This window comes from Cryptotermes secundus, unplaced genomic scaffold (assembly GCF_002891405.2).
Source record: "Cryptotermes secundus unplaced genomic scaffold, Csec_1.0 scaffold909, whole genome shotgun sequence".
NCBI classification, from domain to species: domain Eukaryota; kingdom Metazoa; phylum Arthropoda; class Insecta; order Blattodea; family Kalotermitidae; genus Cryptotermes; species Cryptotermes secundus.
This window is the reverse complement of record NW_019722439.1, coordinates 680,791-703,520: the sequence shown is the minus strand read 5'-3', so window position 1 is coordinate 703,520 and position 22,730 is coordinate 680,791. Positions and strand designations below refer to the sequence as shown.

The window sequence follows — 22,730 nt, the reverse complement described above, 5'->3', positions numbered from 1 at the left end:
TTGTTGGGTTTTACTTAGTTTCTATATATATATTGCATTTGAGAATCTAGTAAGTACTAATTCTCCTGTTAGGCAAATTAAAGTACACGAACTTAACGAAGGGCTGGTGTTTCGTGATACTCTTAATAAAATGGGCTCCTACCTAAAGTATTCGAAGTACCGCTCCTTTACCCTGCCGATCCTGTTCTTAGGCTTTTGTCTCGTGTGGATCTGCGAATGTGAAAAATGCTGCCAACCTCAACATCTACCCGTTCGCCTTCTACTGCTAAACTTAAATTGGAAGCAGTATGCAACTATAGGATTTCGGTAGTCCGATCCATATCTAAACCGCTGAAAGACCCAGAAGCTAAACCAACAATTAGCTATTTACTTCGTTTTTTAATTCCTAAGTTAATTGAGTGCTTAGTTAATCGCCTGTTTAGTTACTTTCATTGTTTACTTGTCGGTCGGTTGGTCAGTCACTCCTGAAATTCAGAAAATCGCTTTTCCATCAATTTCGAGTAAATATTGTCAGATGCATGGTGACTGAGGAAGGAGCTCGGATTGGGAATTGGATTTATTAACAACCTTAGATCGTAACTACAAATTATTATAACACTATTACAGTTTTACGCAATTTACATTTGCTCCACATTAATCTAAGAGCACCCGGTACCCATTCAATAGAAGACAGGGTGGGCCCCAAAGCCGGTCTGGAAGATGTGGAGACGTAAAAATATTTCACCCTGTCGGGACTCGAATTCCGACCCCTCAGTTGTATAGTCCGTAGCCAGTCGCTATACCGACTGAGCTATCCCGTCTCCTATAAATATTATATTTAATAGTTTTAATGGCAAATCAAAGTATTTATTAGGTCTGTGTATGAGGTTTATTTTTGTAACTGTGAATGTCACCATACAGAGGCCACAGGAAGAAGTCCCATGGATGACAGGACTGCTTACGTATATTGAGAGGCTGCTGCTGTGATGTTATGGTTCTGAATGGGAATGCCATAACGGAGATTAAAACTGATGGATACAAAATATAATTTCTATGAGAAATTAGGAAGGTTATTCGAACAACTTCCTAAGTAATTCACGAAAGAATTATTAGATCTCAAAGCCACCCTGGGCCGCGCCATAGCTCAAGTGGTTAGTCGCTGGCTTCCCACCGCGGCGGCCTGGATTCGATCCCGCGTCTGGTCAAGTGGGATGTGTGGTGGACAAAGTGGCGCTGAAGCAGTTTTTCTCCGAGTACTTCGGTTTCCCCTGCCAATCTTCATTCCACCAATTACTCCACAATCACCCTCACCTATCATCTGGGGCTGGTACAATAGGCCAGAAGTGGCCGCAGTACATGGGAGTTAGTCCCACATAAATACATACATACATGTACAATTATCTTCACTCGAGTGTATGCGCTCATAAATAGGTATGCATACATGTATGTAATCATAATTTCAAACAAGAGAATATATACAGATACCTCAATATATATGCTTATTTACATACGGAAAACTGGGCAACACATAAAATGCAGAAAGAAAATGAAATCGGTTTCCTTGCAACTCTTATCGTTTCAGTTGTTCAGGATTGAAATGGATGAGGAATTGTGAACATTTTGCCGCCGACGGAAGTACCGAGAGCAGAGTGGAGACGGATGCACTCACCGGAACCAGGTTACACGATCGGCTCGTGGCCGCGCTCCGCTCGCAGCGCCACAAATTGCATGCAAAGGAAGACGTACAGATTATTCAGTTTGCCGATAGGGGGACGTGAAACGAATGGTAGGGATTTTTTCTTCTCCGAAGTTTTCTTTCTTCTCATGTCTAAAATATCCCTTATAGCAGAGACATGACAGACTTAAATTGCTTCTCCGAGAGCGCAATTCTTCTTGTCTCGTAAAGCCTCAAACGAGGTGCTAAGAGTGCGCGAGACAAATTCTGTAAACAGAAAACATATGGAAAGAGAGGAGTTTTTCCTTAGACAGAAAGGACAGGCAGTAAGAATAGCATCGCCAGTCGAGGGAGTTCGTTAGGACGTGGGAGGCCTAGTCTAGAATTTCGCTGAAAAAGCCTTGGCTTGAGAAAGGTAGCCAAACAATGCTTGATGCATCAGCAGTGTTGGTTTATCGGAGACGAAAAGAAGTCTCTAGTGATCGATTACTTTGTCTTCCTGGGTGGTTCCGTAGGATGTTTCCTGTCTGCTAGTCTCAGAGACAAAGGAGCTTAACTGCTGCTTGCTGCTACACCAGTCTCGCTGTTCGTGCTAATACCCCTCACTAGCTTAGACGCCTACCCTTGGAACTACATGAAACATCTCAAGATGGCGTTCGGTCTGAAATGTATTGCAAATCAAATATTCCAAAAGGGAAACATTGCAGAATAAAGAAGGAAATAATAATGCATAGTATGTGTCATGAAGGCCGGTCACGGTAGCCGAGTGGTCTAAGGCATGCATTCTCTTCGCTTGCTAGGAAGCCGGGATCGTGGGTTCGAATTCCACTCAGGGCATGGATGTTTGTGTGCGTTTTTCTGTGTTTGTGTACAGGTAGAGGCCTTGCGACGAGCTGATCACCCGCCCAAGGAGTCCTACTGTATGTCTAAGTTCTCGTAAAGCCCAAGTGAACGGAGAGTTTCATGGAGGTAGGCCTAGGCCAAAATGAGGGCTGTAGCGCCAATGAAAAAAAGAAGTCATGAAGTGATAGAAAGTTGGAGAAAACTGCATAATGAGGAGCTTCATAACTTGTACTCTTCTCCAAGTATAATTAGAATGATCAAGTCAAGAAGGATGAGGTGGGCAAGGCATGTAGCACGAATGGGGGAGACGAGGAACGAGTATAGAATATTGGTGGGAAAGCCAGAAGGAAAGACATTGGTTATTTGTGCTTCATAAGTCCGTGGTTGGCGCCTGTATACAAATTTCAGTTCACTTGCGTGAAAAGTCTCATCAGTTCTTCACCTAATATCTAACAATGTTTTGAACATGAGAGATACGGCCTATTTTCGGAAGAGAACTTTCAAAGGGAATCTGCAACTTCTTGTAGAGAAATATGTACTCCCGGAGTGAGTGGGTAGCCATGTGTTGATTGGTGGAGAGGTCCACGTCTGTGGACTGAATAGTAGCTCAATATGTTGATCGGAAATTCAGAAACGTAGCTGCGTAGGTAATGAGGGGTTTTGTGTATGGGCGCACAGGTAGGACAGAGACGAAAGGACAAAGAAAGAGACGGATACAGGAAGATGCTGTGACCTATTTTGTCCTGAGTTTCTTTTTAACAGAGACACGAAGCACAAAAGCCCCTCCCTTGGCTACCCAATATGTAACTTTTCTTACAATTAGGAATACAACATTAAATTACTTACCATAAATTTCGAGGATTTCAGAAAATGATATTTGCGTCACAGAAAGTAATCTAGCAACACCTTTAGGCCTAAATGTAATCTGTCATGGTACACTGTGTTGTAGCAGTTATCGCTCCTGTTTTTTATTCGGGAGTTTATTGCACCACTCTGTTCCCGAACCCAGTTCCTCTGACAGAAATGTCTTAAAATTCCACTTGGTTGCTCCAGATAGAAGCTACTGTACTGTTTCATGAATGACCACAAAGCAATTCCCTTGCATTCTTCCCAGTTATAATTCAGTCGCGCCCTAACACGTTACTCTGTGTAACAAATTAATTTGAAAATTCGTCCTTAAATTAACCAAAAATCACTCAGTTCGCGCTGAACCAAAAATGGGTCAGACTGAAGTTTCGTATGATATCATTACACTCACTGCACACATCATGCCGATTCGCCGACAACGAAATTCTCGAGCCCGAAATCGTGTGTATAAAACTTTCGGAAGAACCTGCCCATCCAACTGCACGGCGTCATATTCAACACTAACTAGCTCTTATCCGTGTCGTAGTTTTACGGCACATGAAAGATCCTCGTGTCTCTAGGAGACCTCTGAGCAAAATTAGGCAAAAAGTTTCCCACCCAAGTAGTTTCCAACGCCTCCGGTAGATGGGGAAGTTATCGGGTAGCCCCTCTAATAATGAAGAATGAACTAGCTCTTAAAGGAGAAGTGAGGTACGAACACCATCAGCGAAGAATCATCTGTGATTTCAATGTGAGTTGTAACTTCTTTAGGAAGTTTTCGTCAAATGAATGTTCACGAGACATGTACAAATTGATGTGAACATTTCCTTCAATGTAATTTTTTTAATTATCTTAGTGGGGGGTTGAGTCCAGCTGGGTCCACACGGCCACTGATTGACCTATTGTACCTGCCCCGGGTGATTATGATGATGGAGAATTTGGTGGAATGAAGATTAGCAAGGGAAACCGAAGTACTTGGAGAAAACCTGCACCAGCGCCGCTTTGTCTACCACAAATCCCACTTGAACAGACCCGAGCTCAAATCCTCGCCGCGGTGGGAAGCCAGCGACTAACAGCTTGGGCAATGGCGCGTCCTTTAGAAACATCCTGTATAGAGAATGTTCGAGCAGTTCTGAATTTTAAGGGGTTCACTTCATTTTACGATATGCTTCGCTGAATTCCAAAAGAACACATGACTTAGACCTAAGGTAGGGCAATCAACTGAGGGTTTGTTTGATGTATTCTTGCTACATGAATAATACGGTACATGACTATGCCCTCTGAGGGCCCAGAAAATGTTTGTAACAAAGCAAAGGTTTCCATGTACATTTCGTTTTCTTCTTCGTCAAGTCTGTTGAAATTCTATAGGCCCACATTAACAGTTACTGGACGATAGACCACGAGCTGCATATTAAAGAAGGCCAAGACTTTGATCTCACACGCGTCTATAGACATGCTTAGAGGAGGCAGCGGTTCCGGATTCGAAACAGCGGAGTTGTTTCCCAGGAAACTATGTTCTATACATTTTGGAGAGCAGATCTATATTCCGTTTTGTTATTGCGAAAAAAAAAGTCTGTGAAATTTGCTACCGGTTTCGAGAATGTACCAAAAAAGACAAAATTTCGTAGCCTATGGTTTATCAGCAGGCCTCCTTCTCCTACGTATTCGGTATGACCTGAATTAAAATGTCGACTTTCGTGATTTTCCTCAGTCGTTCTAGACAGATACCCGGAATATAAGCACAACATTCTACACTACAGGTTCCGTTCCCAAGCTTTCCAATTAATTATTGAGTAATTATTTTAAATTCTTCCCTACAAATTCTGAACCACACATTCATAAACTATTCCCATCATGGAATTGTATGTCTCAGAGATTGTAACCGCAGACAACTTACGTCCATTTAATGGGACACGAGACTCTGTGAGGTACCATGCTCAGGTAAATAAGCAAGAAATGTAGAAAAGACAGGGAAATAATTAAAATACGTTGAACGAATAACCGTTTTTGTTCAAATCAGAGATAAATCCGAGGCATAAATATAGAAAATAAGTGAAGAAAAGCGCTCTTGTGAACACGGTAATGAACATTCGGGTTCCATAAAATGCTGGGAAATTCTTGAGTAGCTGCAGAATTTGAGGCTCCTAAAGAAGGGCTCAGCTCCATGAGTAAGTAAGTAAGTAAGGAAGTAGAGAACAGATGTGACGCACTTTAAGAAAGAATAAGTGTAAGGCATTTCCAAACATCGTCTTCCTCTTACCGCGAACTTATTTCCGTCACGCCCTGAGGACATTGCGGTAGGTCCTGTTTTCTCCATTTAATTCGATGTTCACAAAAATATATTTTCAAATAATAAATATAGGACATAGTTTTAAGTGGGCCCCAATTGTGGAAGCAGAGCAGATCCCCAAAATTTTGATTTGATATGCAACAGTGGTTTACCTGATCACTCTAGAACGTTGAGTCGCAAATTTAAAATTTCTTGCAGTGAAAATATTTTTTAAACATTGACTATCACCATTATTTGTATTTCGGATGACAGATCGAAGATTGTATTTTGTCTCCGAAATATCTTGGCAGGATAAATTACGATGATGTGTCCGAAAACTGACATCATCACAAATTTTAGATATATAATTTAAATTATTCCTTTTCAAAATTCTCTGTCCATTAACGCAAGTTACAGCAGTTACAATTAAGGACAAGTTGGAGCCATCTACCTCGGCCGCCACAAGCTGCTCCACAACCTCTCATATGTTAACACTCACCTCACTGACAATCTCAGGATCATAAAAGAGTCACCTTCGTCATTTTCAGGCAAGTTTACTTTTCTGAAAGTGAAATTACAGGATTTTGATACGGGCATTCTCTCTGTGTTTGTGTGTGTGTTTCGTACAATTTTAAAAATATTTATCACGAAACTTATTCCACCGAAGGGGCCTCCGTAGTCTAGGGGTAACGTTCCCACCTCATAACTCAAGGTACGCGGGTTCAAACCCGGCGGAGGTCGTGGAATTTTTAAGGGCGAAAAATCCAAGGAACAAGTCCTCCGGGAGGGAGGCACGTAAAAGATCCTCATGTCTCTAGGAGACCTCTGAGCAAAATTAGGGAAAATGTTTCCCGCCCAAGTAGTTTCCAATGCCTCCGGTAGATGGGGAATGTTATCGGGTACCTTATTCTTTCGCTCATAGCCACGCCCCCACTCCTCCCTTCTTCACACATATACCAATTTCTCTTCATTCGGTTTACTAATCTACACTGGAGACAGAAGCACCGGGTTCCTCACAATCTGTGATGTCTGCCTACCAAACTAAATGAGCCACGTGACATAAACCGTAATCTCATTGTTCACAGCCGTAATATCTCATAAATTATGCATACATCTCTCCTCTGTTACGCGTGTGATATGTTTGACGTCATAGAGTTACTTTTAGATGAACTTACCTGTGGTGCTAACAGTTGAATACAGACGCGCAACACATCTTAATATCCGTAAATAGCTCAACACAGTTTCGCCCTCAGTTTCCATAATTAACTGTCGCCCTGACTCTGATATTAAAAACCAACGTTTCAGGACTCAAGTGTCATAGACAAGCTGAGTCGATATATTGAATGCATACGGGCTGGAGAACCCAGGTTCTATTACCGGAAATAACAGGATTCTTTCTCTTTGTCATGGCTTCCAGAACGACTGCAGAAAATTATTAAATTTTCATGAACCTGCGGGACTGTTGTCTTGATACTGTTAGTATTCAAATTATAGGATTTTCAAACGGGTTTCCCACCACTATTACATATGCACTTATTGTTTCTTCCAATAGTGTCCAATTGTAACCTCTTCAGAATCCTCTTTTAACAGTTCTGCATGACATACATAAATGATGTAAGATCCTCATTGCGAAACACTCAGAATCGCCCATACATTTATTATTAGTCTCATTTTGGAAGTTTCTTCATTAATCATCCGTAGACTGTACCTTGCCTGTGTAGCACTGCCTGAGGTTCTATGAGTAATGATAAATCAATACTGTTTGACTTAACACCGTGTTCTACTGCGCTGCGTTTCTGTTTCTTACCCAGAAGCCCCAGTGTTGGACGTAACGCCGGAGACAATATCGTGAACTAAAGTCCTCTTCATTTTTACTTTTATTTTCCTTGGCACTACAGCCCCAGTGGGCCTAGGCCTACCTCCATGAACTTCTCCGTTCACTTCGGGTTTTTCTAGATCTTACACATTTTGTAGGACCCCTTGGGCGGGTGATCAGCTGGTCGCAAGGCCTTTACCTATATACAAACACAGAAAAACGCACACAAACAAATTAAACATCCATGCCCTGAGTGGGATTCGAGACCACGATCCCGGTTTCCAAGCGAGCGAAGACAGTACATGCCTTAGACCGCTCGGCTACCGTGACCGGCAGTGTATAAGAATAATATATAAGAATTCAGTTCGTACCTCACAGGAAACAGATCCGAACCCACGATCCCGGTTTCCAAGCGAGCGAAGACAGTACATGCCTTAGACCGCTGGGCTACCGTGACCGGCCTTAATTTTTATAGCAGGTCTAATCTCTTTCAGGGAAACAAAAACTACCCTTCTTCTTTCGGGATATTGCTATTTCCTCGTTACTGTCACAAATTATACTCACATTATTATAATAAAGAAAAGTTGTTAAAAAGAATTTGAGTTACATCTACGCAGTCTACCTCGGAACTTCTGTAGTAGCGGATACTGTACACTGGGGGAAGAATGGCGGGTAATCCCGAACCCCTTTCGATGTTCTCCATTAGGTCCGCGACCAAGATAGGAAAATGACAGAACATTTCAATTTCATAGCAGACAGTAAACAGCTTTTGGATAGGCTTCATGATTGCTTGCTTTGTGTGAACATCATCCCTGAAAACGTAAGCAGGATCATCCCCCGAAACGTTGGTAATCTTCTGCGAAACAACGTGACCTTACATCCCAGAAGATAGTCCTCTTCATCGTCAGCGCTACAAGGACACCCAATCGCACAAAATTAACCTTATCTTGGATTCTATTAAAGGCCTGATTTTATTAACACAGGATGGTTTCCCTTCGTGCACAATGGATGTGTGATAGCAGTCAGTTGGTTGGGTCATTAACTATTCATTTAACACACATAAAATTCTCTTTATGAATTGCTTGACATCTTAACAAGGAAAGAATAAAAAGTTTCACTAAATTAATTAACAACAAACGTTTGTTTAGCAATGTTAAGATATAAAAGCAATACATATAGTATCACCCAATAAAAGAATTTATTCATGTCCGTCCAAGTTTGAATGCCGCATTTCAGACTGTTGACTTTAAGAAATTTAAGCTTTGTAGCTTCGTAGACATTTACAGAGTTTCGCGAGTAAAACAAGGCCTCCATCTACCCTCTGAAATATCGGTAAACATCTACCAGACTACATGGCATCAAACCCTATAAATCAGTATTTACTCCCCGTGTTTGCTGCCATGTTGACCTGAAACCTCACTTTTGATAGGTTTTCAGAAAGGCTGTAGCATTCAGAGGGCAAGAAACGTTTCTCCATAAGAACCAAGATAGGGTGTCCGGATGAAAGGTACCCAAAATAAAATCATTATATCTCAGAATGATTTCATTATACACATTAATGGATTACACCACTACAAAGGAAAGCTATTAAAGTTTTTTTTTTTCTGAGTACATAACTTTCTCAATAAATTTCAACGTGGGCTCCCTTGGTGGCACGACAAATATCCAGGCTTGAAGCATGTTTGGTGTTACCGTAGCCACAGCGGCCCTTATGCGGGCTTTCAGGTGTTGCAGCTCGTTGATCTTAACCTGGTAGACACTGTTCTTCACGTAACCCCACAAGAAAAATCGACTGGGGTTAAATCTGGCGACCTAGGAGGCCAAGCGATTGGTCCACTTCGCCAATTCATATCCCAGCCATCTCTCTGTCCAGGTGATTCCTAACATGGTGGCAAAAATGTGGCGGCGCATGCGCGTAAGCCGAGCATGAAGCAACAACTTTCAGGGTTTTCCTTTCCAATGACAAACCGGATACGTGTATGACAGTTTCCGAAATATGCATTTCTTATTCTGGATGCCTTTCATCCGGGCATTCTGTATAGTGGTGGAGTGGATAGTGTTCCAGGTTCGTATCCCGCTTGCTCCTGGTTTAATATCTCGGACAGGGTTTCCTCAGTTCCTCCATAGAGAAGTCAAGATAGCAATTGAAAATGGTCTCAACCCTATCCTTTCAAATCCCTTTCAATTCGCTCTAAAATTAGTCACCCCATCATGAGAAGCCATAATGTCGGGGTTATTGGAAGATTTATTAAAAAATCATAAATATAATTCACTCCTAGGCTAGTAGATTGTGTGAAGCTTCTCATTAAAGGGATTTTAGATTGTGAAGTGATTGAAAATTGAGGGTTTAACACCGTCCAGTCTGGTATGTGACTACAGATGCTTCCGGGAAACCTGCTGCAATCATCTTCAAAATAAAATTAACAACGAAATATGCGTACATTAGTACAATTTGTCATGACTGGCGACAACAGTCGTACTATTGTGTTGTGTGCAGCAGAGCATGAACTCAAGTAACGTCGGATGATTAGAGCCATTTTAAACATAGAACAAGTGGATAGAATGAATTTCTGTTTATTTTCGGATACATTCAGACTGGTGGGAGGAGTGAAACCGTTAAGTTCGGAGTAATGTAATGGTACTTTCGCGTGTTCTGTGGCAGAGTTTGCAGACAAATGCTCCGAGCGTATAGTCCCACCAAATGACTGTGCGCTTGCTCAAAGATTTATTGCAATTCTTGTACAATGAAACTACTCCTAATGCCACTTTAATCATTAGTTTCTTTTCCATTGAAAGGCCTCTTCAAAATTTATGTACACTAATTGAACCATAACGTTGTTCCTCATTCATTGCATACTAGAAAACTAGATAATTAAGGGAAGAAACGTGAAAACAAATATTTCCTACGCAACATCTTCTCTGAACACGAAAACTAAAGATTTTCTCTGAGGAAGGAAGAGCGACATTTCATGGCCGCCAAAATTTGATCATTTGTTCGAAATGTGGTGTTTGAGAAGGATGGAGAAGATCAGTTGGACCGATTATGTGAGAAATGAAGAAGTGTTAATTATAGTCAGTGAGCAGAGGAATATCCTACACGAAATAAGAACACGGAAAGCTAATTGGATTGGTCATGTTTTACGCAGAAACTGCCTTCTAAAAGAAGTTATTGAAGGAAAGATAGAGGGGCGGATAGAAGTGACCAGAAGACGAGGAAGAAGACGTAAGAAGATGCTGGATGACCTTGGGGACAGAAGAGGATATTTTCATTTGAAGGAGAAAGCTCTAGATCGCATTAAGTGGAGGAACTGTTTTGGAAGAGACTGTGGACCTGTCTTCTTGACAGATTACTGATGAATGAATGAATCTGGTGCAGTGTATCAACAAAGGAGACATGTTCAGCATGCAGCAATGTCGTCGCTACTCGGAAGAAAATGGCGTCTGATTAAATTAAATAATTAAAGTGCAGTTTTTTAAATAAGCCTGATAACTTATTACATAATTAAAACTCTTCTTGCTTGTTTACTCTTCTACAATTTTTAGGTCGAATACAAATATTGTAACTGAAAATTCAGAGAAAATGCCGCTCATTACAGAGAGTCGTGTGGGAGCTCACAGTCTGTGTTTGAGACGCAACTGGCTATTCTCTTGATTACATAAATAAATCAGGTTTGCGTGACCAGTATAGAACTCAGAACGCAGGACATCATGTGTAGTCCTCCAGTTCCTCGAAATACTTATGTCTTTGTGGAACTAGACGCCGTTCTGCTACGTATTTACAATTTCTATCTTAATCTTTCAAAGCATATTGGTTACTGTGTGCACCACCTGCACTAACATAATTTACCTTCAGAATAAATTCATGTCTTTCGTATGATTTCCAGAATAAATAGAGATTATTTACTTAAATAATATTAATAACTTGGTCTTTGAATTGGACACGAGGTATCATCTGTGACGTACAAAGTAATTTTTGAGCCTATTTTCATTATTTTGAAAAATAAATATAGGCTTATGGGGTCGCCTTGTTGTCTCTGTGTCTGGGTGTCTGTGAATCCCCTTTTATCAACTTCTGACTACCCGAACTAAATTGTATTAAACTTTGTAGGCATATCGTTGCACCTGTGCGCATTTCAACGGCATACTTCGTAAATGCCTTCTATCAGTCTGTCGGTATGTATGCCCCTCTCGTTGTCAGACAATGATTCGCTAAAAGACGTTACTGCGGCAACAAATACACATGCAAAAATATTTAAATTGTTCAACGCCTCATTCTTTGCATTATCCATGTCATGTCAAAGAAAAGTAGGCTATTAGTTCTTCCCAGAACTTCTTGTTTAATTTTTAATTACATGAATTTAAAAATCCGAAGAGTCTAATTGCTGTTTAAGGCAAGAAATGTCTTCGTATGCTCCGTCACTGGAATCATGGGTTCGAATCCCATTCTAAGCATGAATGCATATGTTTTTCGTTCCTGTGTTGTCCTGTGTAGATAGCGACTTTGCGACAGGCTGATCCCCCTTCTAAGGAGTTCTACCAATTAGACCTATATTTTTCAAATAATTCTGAAATTGGAACAGACCAGAGGACCTTATCCACGGAAGAAAGAATTAAATAAATATGAAGCAATTTATTAGGTTAAAAATTATATCATTTGATATATATTTAAAAATTTTTTTTTCACCTGAATTAAATATATATTTTTGTTTACATGTAGTTTAAAAACTGCAGCTATCGAATACTAAACCGAATATGGTCCCTTGTGCAAGCGAAGTACATGAATACTAAAATATATTTGTATTTTAACATTTAGTCCTTACGGGTATGTTCTAAATATATGTACCATCCTCTTTAATCTTTAACAACGTTCCAATTCGGCCCCATGACATACTTATGAGTTTCACAATATACTGGAGGACATTCTGTGAGATCAAAGAAAGTTGCAATACACTTAAGATTAGTATTCCTAGTTTCCTGGACTTCTTCCATTGTCTGGTGTTCTAAGAGCAAGAATAGGACGTTTCGGGAACTTACCCATTAGTCTAAATGCCTTGTCGTTCTTTCTAGCTTATCACGCAGTGGATAAATTCCATAAAATCTCAGGTACTAAATAGAATTTTGCCAAAAATTATTACAAATATTAGAATTTGTGAACGTGATGCAGTGTATATATTCTGTGTTCCGTAAAGCTGGGAAAACCTTTGCGTTTATATTCCATATCAATTTTGTTTCACCCATTCGTAACCTTTGTAACTTGGAAAATGTTATCGATACAATAAGTCTGTCTGTTGTTACGCAACACTCTGAATGCTGCTTTCAGTCTTATGCTGGAGTACATTGAACCTGCGGAACTGATCCACGTCATATCCGGTACAACCCAATCACAGTATACATGCGAGGACAGAACTTTTGTACTGTCGAGCAAACACGACAATAAATATTTCAGGCTCCTAAAATAAAACCACATACTAACTGAAAATTATAGTTTTATACAACGCTCTGAATGAATACCAGTAATTCTCATCAATATAAAACATGTACTTTTTTGGCTTAATTTGGACTTCACCCATCGTCCGGTATATAAAAAAAAAAGACAAAAAAACCACAACGTTTCGGAGACTGGATCTGTCTCCGTCTTCAGGTGTATAAGGAAGGTTTAACCTTGCTTTGTCGGTTGTTCATAGGTTGTTTCTACAGATCAAGGTTTGTCCAGTGATTGAGACTAGCTCTTTCTAAGGGGCCCAACTAAGTAGGTACAGTATACACCATCGTCAGAATCCTTTCAAGTCTATCCGAATATAAAACATGTTACAGAAGCTACCGCATCTGTGGTCTAGTGTTCACAGTTCTGACTAGAGATCCAGAAGTACAGGGTTCGATTCTCAGTGCTATTAGATTTTCAGAGAAGTGGTGGGTCTGAAACGGGGTACACTCAGCCTCGTGAAGACAACTGAGGAGATATTTCAAGGAAATAGCGACTCCGGTCTACAAAACCGAAATTAACTGCCGTGGAGATTTGTCGTGCTGACCACGCGACACCCTCTATCCGCTAAAGTTAGCACTAACTTCGCCGACAAGTGGCGGTCGCTCGGTCGGTATAGTTCGCTTGCGGACTACAGACCACGGAGTTTTAGTTTTTATGCTACAGAAGTAAAAATATTTTTCTAAGATATTATTCAAATTATATCCATACCGGAAACGTGTATTGTCAATAAATGTTGGCGGAAACTATCCCTATGAACAAGCCATTGGAGGGCGTAGGATTGTGAGGCCGAGGTTCCCACATATTCTAGACAATCGGCTCACAGATGGCGGTGAGGTTTTCAGCCTTCAGCGCCGGCCCTATTTACTCCCCCAGGAAGATACCTGGTACACATTTCTGTTAGAGGCCCAGTAACTCTAGTGCCGCAGTGCGACTGGAGGGGTTAGGTCAGTTGAAAAGTCTGATAACCTCATTGTGAATCGATCCCGCAGCTTTCTGGTTCATAGCACAGTGCCTCAACCGCGTGCCCCTCACTAAATGTTTGTAAAGTATAGAATTTCGGTTTATATTGGTCTAAATTGGAATAATTTCCCATGTTGTTCGGAAACAGGACGTAAACCCAGACAAGTACATATAAATATTCATTCCTGACCTCACAGAAAATATTATCTCCGCTATTGCTCCAAACAAAGCGTGGGGTGGAGAGGTCACTAATATAAAGTAGGTGATACCTGTAGTGCGCCTTATGCTTTAAAGATTAAAGGGTTGCCATTTTAATCCCTTTGAAGAATGAAACACACGTAAATAATACTTTTTATTTTAGTACATATCTCACGGAAAAAAATGTATTTCTATTAAAGATAAAAGTTAATTAATTCTGTTAGGACAAATAATCACTATTTATTCTCAGAATAATATGAAACGCAAATACACAGAGTAAGGAAATACAAAACTGTTCAATATTGAAAAAAGTAATTTTGCTTCTGAGTTTCTCAGAAATAACGTTATATTTTGTCTGCAACAGACAATTTATGAAGAGTAATGCGAATATTTACGGAATACGAAACACATGGCTACTTAGCTTAGTGGTCAGATAATTTCACTGGCGGAAGTTGTCTTCAGTTAACGTTAGCTTCACTGGTTGCAAATCTTTAGCCATATGAAATTTCAATCTCTCAATTTATTCCTTAAAGTTGCACAAAAGGAAATGAAAGATACATAAATAATATGTGTTTTAAAAGCTAGGCCACTTCTGTGATCTAGTGGTCAGGGTTCCTGGCAACAGATCCAGAGGTCCCGGGTTCGATTGCCGGCGCTATCAGATTTTCTGAGAAGTAGTGGGTCTGGAACGGGGTCCACTCAGCCTCGTGAGGATAATTGAGGAGCTATTTCACGAAATAGCTGCTCCGGTCTAGAAAACCGAGAATATTATATTATATTCTATGTTGAAAAATGTATTGCCCCTAAATTCACCCACCGCTTGTTGTCCGTTGCTGTTCATTAATATATTTAAAGAAAAAACAACTCCGTGGTCTGCAGTCCTCAAGTGAACTATACCGACCGAGCCACTGCCGCTTCCGGCGAAGTTAGTGCTAACTTTAGCGGATAGAGGGTGTCACGATGTCAGCGCAACGGATCCCCACGGCCATTAATTTCTATTTTCTAGAGCGGAGCCGCTATTTCTCTGAAATAGCTCCTCAATTATCCTCAGGAGGCTGAGTGAACACCGTTTCAGACCCACTACTTCTCAGAAAATCTGGTATCGCCGAGAAATCGTACTCGGGACCTCTGGATCCGTAGGCAGGAACTCTGCCCACTAGACCACAGAGGCGAGCTATACAATATATTGAGGCCAATGTTTTTTCCATCCGCAAGAGAACTGAACCAAATTCTTTCTGCAACATTAGCGGAAAATGGCACTTTACATGCCGGAAAGAAAAGCGGTATGCGGAGTGAGATCTTCCGAGCTGTAGCGCCATATGTTCAGGAGAGAGCATGATGTTCCGGACGAATATGTCACCTCCGAAACTTCGGGATCTCTCTGAATTACAAGCCGTTGCAACACAGAGGACCGTAATCCTTATACTAATAGTCCTTGCAGTGAGATCCTCAACCTGCCAAAAGAATTTTAATTAATACACAATATTTTAAGTAAAGTTACACCCCTTCCTAATCTGGCCTTAAATCCCTACAGAAGGGAACATTTGGGTACAACAACCATCCATCAGCTATAAGATTAAAGGGAATCTTCTGAAAGCCTCATGGGCTTGAAAGGTTTCTGCTGCCTCAGCAAGGGAATTTCGCTTGTAATTTGCTGCTAATTCCTGCTCTGAAGAGCCTTCAACAGCAGTCGACAAATTTACGTCACCAAATTGGTTTTATATCTGAGAATCAGAACTTATTCAAAATGGAACATATGGAACAACATCTATGAACAAATATTAAAACTATCTAACAGTAACGTGAATAATTTCATGAGGAATTCACTACATCGTGTGACGAAGTAAGTGACATCACGAAATTGTTTAGGCACAGTCTGTTTCAACGAAGAGGTGAAGCAGAGGAAATATCCTGTGTTTCCAAGGCATCACTTTGTTCCCAGTAGGATATTGAGGTTGACATGGTTTGAAATATTCAGGATCTTCTGGGATACGAAGGAATGTCTTTTTAACGGATGGCCGCTCTCCAACAGACACTTTCGGCAAATGGCCTTTATCACCATCGTAATAAAACCACAGACTTTGCACATGCGCCCTTGCTTCCAAAACAACTCATTCAAGCATTTCAGTAACTTCTGAACGATAATGTCAAGGTTACTCACAACAGAGGAAAGCATAGAATAGACAGTTAAGGTTTTACAATACTTGTACACTCTACGATCACCCTTCAAATCGCAGTGGTTACTATAAATACCACCTCCGTTAACATTAAGTAGCTCTGTATTCATTCTTCCTATGTTTTTTGTACGATTCTCATAGCAAACCTCACTTACTTTCCGACAGAATATTAAGCGATTGTGTAGGACGAAAGTAAAGGTACGGGAATCAGTGTAGCGTATTGTAGCGTGTTGTAGCGTATTGTAGCGGTACCAATCTTCTTTAGGCCATAGCTCAAGCGATTAATCGCTGGCTTCCCACCGCGGCGGCCCGGGCTCGTTCTCGGGTCTGGTCAAGTGAGATTTGTGGTGGACAAAGTGGCGCTGGTGTGGGTTTTCTCCGAGTACTTCGGTTTCCCCTGCAAATCTTCATTCCACCAAATTATCCATCATCATCATAATCACCAGGGGCAGGTAAAGTAGGGACGCCGTGCCAAGTGAACCCAGTTCGACTGCAACCCCCACTAAGCTAATTAATTAATTAAGGGGTAAGCCATAAAATCCTGTCCTCGTACTGTGACCTTCAATGATCTATTGTGCTTCCCCTTTGAATTAACCCTTTATTAATCCTGCACTTCGAATGAAATGTAGGACCGTATTTATGGGGGCGTCATAATAGTCACTTGGTTCCATGAAGAACTGAACCAGGTGATGAAATGTTAAATAAGCTATGGCCTCACAATCACATAGGATGTGTGTGTGGCTGATTCGTCTTCTTGTAGGCACCTTTCACAGGTTGGGACATCAACCGTGCTGTAACTGCCTGGAAGACCTGACCCTCCATTACGGAAAGAAGAAATGAGAACCTGCTGCAGTGTCCGCTGCATCAGATTAACGTGAAGTCAAACCGACAATTCTTCTGCTTTGAAATGGTTTCAGGTCATCCGTGAAGGAATTAATTCTTAGGGTGAGTAATATGGAAGGGGGGGGGGAGTGGGAGGTAGCGCTGGTGCAATTACATTACCATAACTCGCCAAAGGCAAAGGGCAATAACTCGGATTGAAATTAGTAGAGGAGTGGGAAGCGAGGCTTTGTTGCTGCAATCCTGCTCAGCGGGCTGAGTGACCTCTTCAGGTCGCTGGTGAACCTTACATCCGTTAAGAACTCGCTGGGTACAAGCAGCTTGGCACAGCGGGTTCTCGAACTCTCATCCCACTGTTAATATAATGAAAGGTTTATGCTTTCCCAAACTAGGGGTCCCGACCCCATTTTGTGTGTTGTTAAAGATATCCAAACAATTAGACTTCACGCAGATATTTCTACCATGAAGTGTCTGCTTAGTTAGCACGTAACTGCTCCATACTGGAGTTACTATTAAAAACTATTAAATTATTTATAAATTAAAATATTTGGGTTACTTTTATGACTACACACGACCACTTGAAGGCTTGTGAGGAGGATGGATTACACATCAGAAAACACCTCCAAGTCTTTCCCTTCCGGTCGCCTTTGAATTCGAAAAAAGAATCTCAGTGATGCTCGCTGTTCGCTAGAATCATATAGAAGCGATAGCAAAGAGGATGTTTAAGAAATGTCTGCATAGAATAAGTTCTCTGATTTTTTCATTTCAATGTATTTAGTTATCTCAAAATCAACATTTCTATGAGATTTTTTATCGGACATGGAATGTGGTATTCATTTTTTATCTGAAAGTTTTGTCCGCAACACTTTTCTCTTCGATAAATATTTCGCGAATTACGCGAGGATTACTCGCGTGCTGCTCCCAGAAACGCATGCGCGTCTTCATGTAGAGAGCCCATTATTGTTCACATGTTCTCAAGTGGTTAACTGAGGGCAGATATGGTGAAACTAGCAGGCGAGTTATGTAACATTTCGTTCTAAAGGCGCCAAGACGGGCTTAGGTGTTCTTGTGCCCCTTCATGAAGCAAAGAAATAGTACAGGGAGCGTGAATTAGGTTTCAACACATTAATTACACATTAGTTTCACAATCCGGTTTTACTCGTATATTAATACCTTTACGCCCGTCAACACAATACAACTCCATGGTTTTAGTCCGCAAGTGAACTATACCGACCGAGCGACCTCCGCTTGTCGGCGATGTTAGTGCCAAATTTATCGGATAGATGGTGTCTCATGGTTAGAGCAACGAGATCCCACGGCCGTTAATTTCGGTTTTCTAGACCGGAGCCTCTATTTCTTTGAAATAGCTCCTCAATTATCCTCACGAGGCTGAGTGGACCCCGTTCCAGACAAACTACTTCTCAGAAAATCTGGTAGCGCCGGGAATCGAACCCAACCTCTAGATCTGTAACCAGGAACTCTGACTACTAGACCACAACTTTGCCGCCATCTGTGAGCCGATTGTCTAGAGAATTTGGGAGCTTCGAAGTCTCACGAAGCTATGGGCCTCCACGACCTGTTACAAGGATAGCTTTACTCAGCTTACAGACATCTCTGAATTAAAACGTATTCAGCATTGCAGCGGTTTCCTTCAAAGTTCTCTTGGTGTTATACGTAAATTCCAGCGTGGATTTCAACTGTGGAAGCAGAGTTCGTATCCCTGCAAGTTGTTCAAAACTGCCGTAGTAATATTCTCAGTCTCTTTCACAGTTTCAAAGTATGAACCCTTGATAAAATTAAAAATTTCCCTGATGATGGCCCATATTCTGCCGAAACGTGTCATAAAATTGGAGAAAACATTATGTAAAATAAAAAGACATGAAATATTTTGATAGTCACTTTTATTGTATAAGATATAGGTGATTACAGTATCTTAATATTTTATGTTATTTAATAACTTTTTAAAGAATTAAAGTTATGCTTTTAGTGAAAAATATATAACTTACGTGTCTTTTATATCATTGTTGCATTATTGAGGGTGCACTTTGACAGATAGACCCATAGTCGTGGTGAAGCATTCATTTGTTGAGGAACATTTCTCGCATGGCACAACGTTCCAAAACTTTGAGGTAAAACTTATGACTGACACTCTGATCAGATGGGACTAATTCTCAGTGCACTCTTTCGTTGGTGCCAAAGAAACAAATAAAGTTTCCTTGACTTTTGATATTTGACGGCAGTGCTCTCTTGGGGAGGGGAGAAGAGTGAGATCTGCCGCTTTGTCCCAGGGTAACAATGGAAAACAGGTTTTATTCCCAGTGACAATGTCATTCATTGCAGTAGATCAGCACAAGTTGCTTTTCTCTGCTGCAGTAGGCCGTTACTGACGCTCTCGGGCGTCATGTGAGTACCTCTATGTTAACAATGAAAACAATCACGTGACGGGAGAATCATGTGTTTTTCTGATCATTATACGTAAGTGAACACTCCGACTGCGTCAACTGAGAAACTGTTTAGGGATTCTCTCACTAAACTTATGCAGTGTTGCATTACTTTCCGGAAACAAGTTATTTTTCACGAATATAAAACGCTTCAGAATGAATATAAACGTCCCTTATTTTAGTAATGCGATACTGATGACCGCCTCTGTGGTCTATTGGTCAGAGTTCTTGGCTACAGATCCAAAGGTCCTGGCTTTATTCCCGGTGCTACCAGATTTTCAGAGAAGTAGTGGGTCTGGAACGGGGTCCACTCAGCCTCGTGAGGATAACTGAGGAGGTACTTGAATGGAAAAGTCCAAGGAATCTTACTGTTTTTGTGCAAAAAAGACTTCAGAACTGAAGTAGAGGCCAGGGCCCAACAAAGGGCCGTAGAACCATTGATGAATAAATAAATGAAATGTTTTTTAAGCAACCAACATTCCCCGCTTTCTCCACTACCGTGTAGAGTTAGAATCCTGCTGTCTACTTGTACCGGCTTCCAAATAACTGTCTTGATACTAAATTGGCTGTTCAGTGTAGGTTGCGTCAATGTCCAGAAGGAAAGCCGTGGAATATAGCACAGCACATGTCAGGAATTCAATAGTCCTAATGCATCTCCAATCGATCATCGGGTTGATGAACAGTAGACAAAGGTATCTAGTGCGTACGTGTCCCTTGCGATGTGGAACAGCTGACGTGTAGAAAACTTTACTGGTATGCAGGAAAGTACACTGCAAGACACGAGCGTCATACGTCCCATGCCTTCGTAAGCCAGAACTCTTTTAGGTTCTAAAGGTTTCTGACGAAGGTCAAGAGAATATCTGGGTTCTTGGACTTCTTCCATCATCCGGAATTCTAGGTAATAGAGGACACTCTAGGTAGTAGAGGACACGACATTTCGGAAAANCTTGGACTTCTTCCATCATCCGGAATTCTAGGTAATAGAGGACACTACATATCGGAAAATGGATCTGTTTCCGTCTTCAGATTAGAAAGGAAGACACCTATTCAGTTGGGCCCCTTAGAAAGAGCTAATCTCAATCACAGTGATTGATGTTGCACCTTCTCACCTGAAGATGGAAATAGATACGGTTTCCGAAACGTCGTGTCCTTCATTACCTAGAGTGTCCTCTATTACCTAGAATTCCGGACGATGGAAAAATTCCGAAAAGCCAGTAATTCTGCAGAACTCTTTTGTTACAAAGAAAGTGCATTAGGAATACTAAGATATACGCAAACGGGGTTAATTCTTCTAAGTCTGAAATGAGTCTTAATAATGTAAGATTTGATGTTCTAAATAATATTTTAAAATTTATTTTCTTACTTACTTACTTACTCATGGAGCTGAGCCCTCCTGGAGGAGCCGCCAATTCTGAAGCTACTCAAGAATTTCCCAGCATTTTATGGAACCCGAAGGTTCATTACCGTGTTCACAAGAGCCCCCCACTGGTCCCTATCCTGAGCAAGATCTATCCAATCCATACCATCCCATCCTACCTCACAGAAATACATGGAGTCTCAATTACAAAGACTGAACACTTAATGCGCCGGTCACGGTAACCGAGCGGTCTAAGGCATGTACTGTCTTCGCTCGCTTTGAAACCGTGATCGTGGGTTCGAATCCCACTCATGGCATGGATGTTTAGTTTGTGTGTGTGCGTTTTTCTGTGTTTGTGTAGAGGTAGAGGCCTTGCGACGAGCTAATCACCCGCCCAAGGAGTCCTACCGAATGTGTAAGATCTAGAAAAACCGAAGTGAACGGAGAAGTTCATGGAGGTAGGCCTAGGCCCACTGGGGCTGTAGTGCCAGGGGGAAAAAACACTTAATGCTGTTCAAGTAACAAGAGCTGTTTTTTTTTCGAGATTCATGTGAAACACGCAAATGAAACACTCATGTGAGATGTGCGGAGAATTTATGGAAGTTGGAGCTGGTTGATGCATGCAGTGACCTCTGTGTTTAGAGGGCTAAACGAGTCCCATTAGAAAAGATAACGCCCATAGCAGTGAATATCGCTTTGCGGTAAAAAGTTTTCAACTTTGGTGGATGGGCTTCCCTGAGTCAAGTCACAGTTAAATTCACTTCTTTTCTAATTATATTTTATATTGCTCATAACTCTCCTTCCGCTATTCGTCTCTTTCATGTATCTTTCCTAACTTCNTGAGCCGATTGTCTAGAAAATACAGGAACCTAAACATCTCACAGCCCTATGGGCCTCCACAGCCTGTTACGGGGATAGCTTTACTTTTACTCTAAGTATATTTGAAATTTAAATTCGGTTATTTTATATAAAATATATAATAACATTTTTTATAATAGGACATCAAACAAATTATTCACCATTCATTTCACCTCACAATTTAAACGATAATAACTATATATGCCATTTATTTTGAAATAACGAATAAACGCATTTGTCCCGTAGGGCGCTATTTTCTCGTATAATTCTCAAGAGAGCTAAACGGTGATAATATTTCAGCATAAAATTAATCATCTGGTCTTTTCAGTAGAGACAAAGTATGTTTTGCTCTGTGTGGTGAAAACATAGTTTTAAATATTGTTTATATCAGCTTCAAGTTTCAAAATTTATCCTATAATTTATAACTGAAAATAAAAAGATTCATGTAATTGATTCTGAACTGTGTTCTCCTGATGCATTAGAACATCCATCTAATAGATCTGTTGCGGTGATCCTGAGAAGTTAGCACGATAAAGTCAGCTGCCAGGTTATCCAGTTCACTAGACAGTGTGTATAAACTATTCATCGAGGCTCTGTGTCCGCCCCATTGTTACTGAGAGTTATCGTTGTGGAAAAAGAGGTACAGCGTTCCAGCAACTGCCAATTACTCCCACCTTCCTCTAGTCTCTCCTGCTTGCACCATTGAATCAACTACTCATTACTTGATTATTCTTGATCGCTTGGTCTCGTGCATGTCAAGAATTCGGGATTGAACTTCAATAAACCACCGCTTAGCGCCACAAATTTAACAAAACCCTCTTTCCAGCAAATATTACATTAGTAAACAATATACGGCCGGTCACGGTAGCCGAGCGGTCTAAGGCATGTACTGTCTTCGCTCGCTCGGAAGCCGGGATCGTGGGTTCGAATCTGTTTCCTGTGAGGTACGAACTGAATTCTTAAATATTATTCTTATACACTGCCGG

The 22,730-nt window shown here is 41.0% G+C and overlaps 1 protein-coding gene across 1 annotated transcript in view; it reads left to right on the top strand.

Annotated features, from left to right (window-relative positions):
- LOC111861505 (MOXD1 homolog 2) overlaps positions 1-22,730 on the top strand; it is a 272,739-nt gene that overhangs the window by 5,428 nt on the left and 244,581 nt on the right. The gene's annotated exons all lie outside the window — the stretch shown is intronic.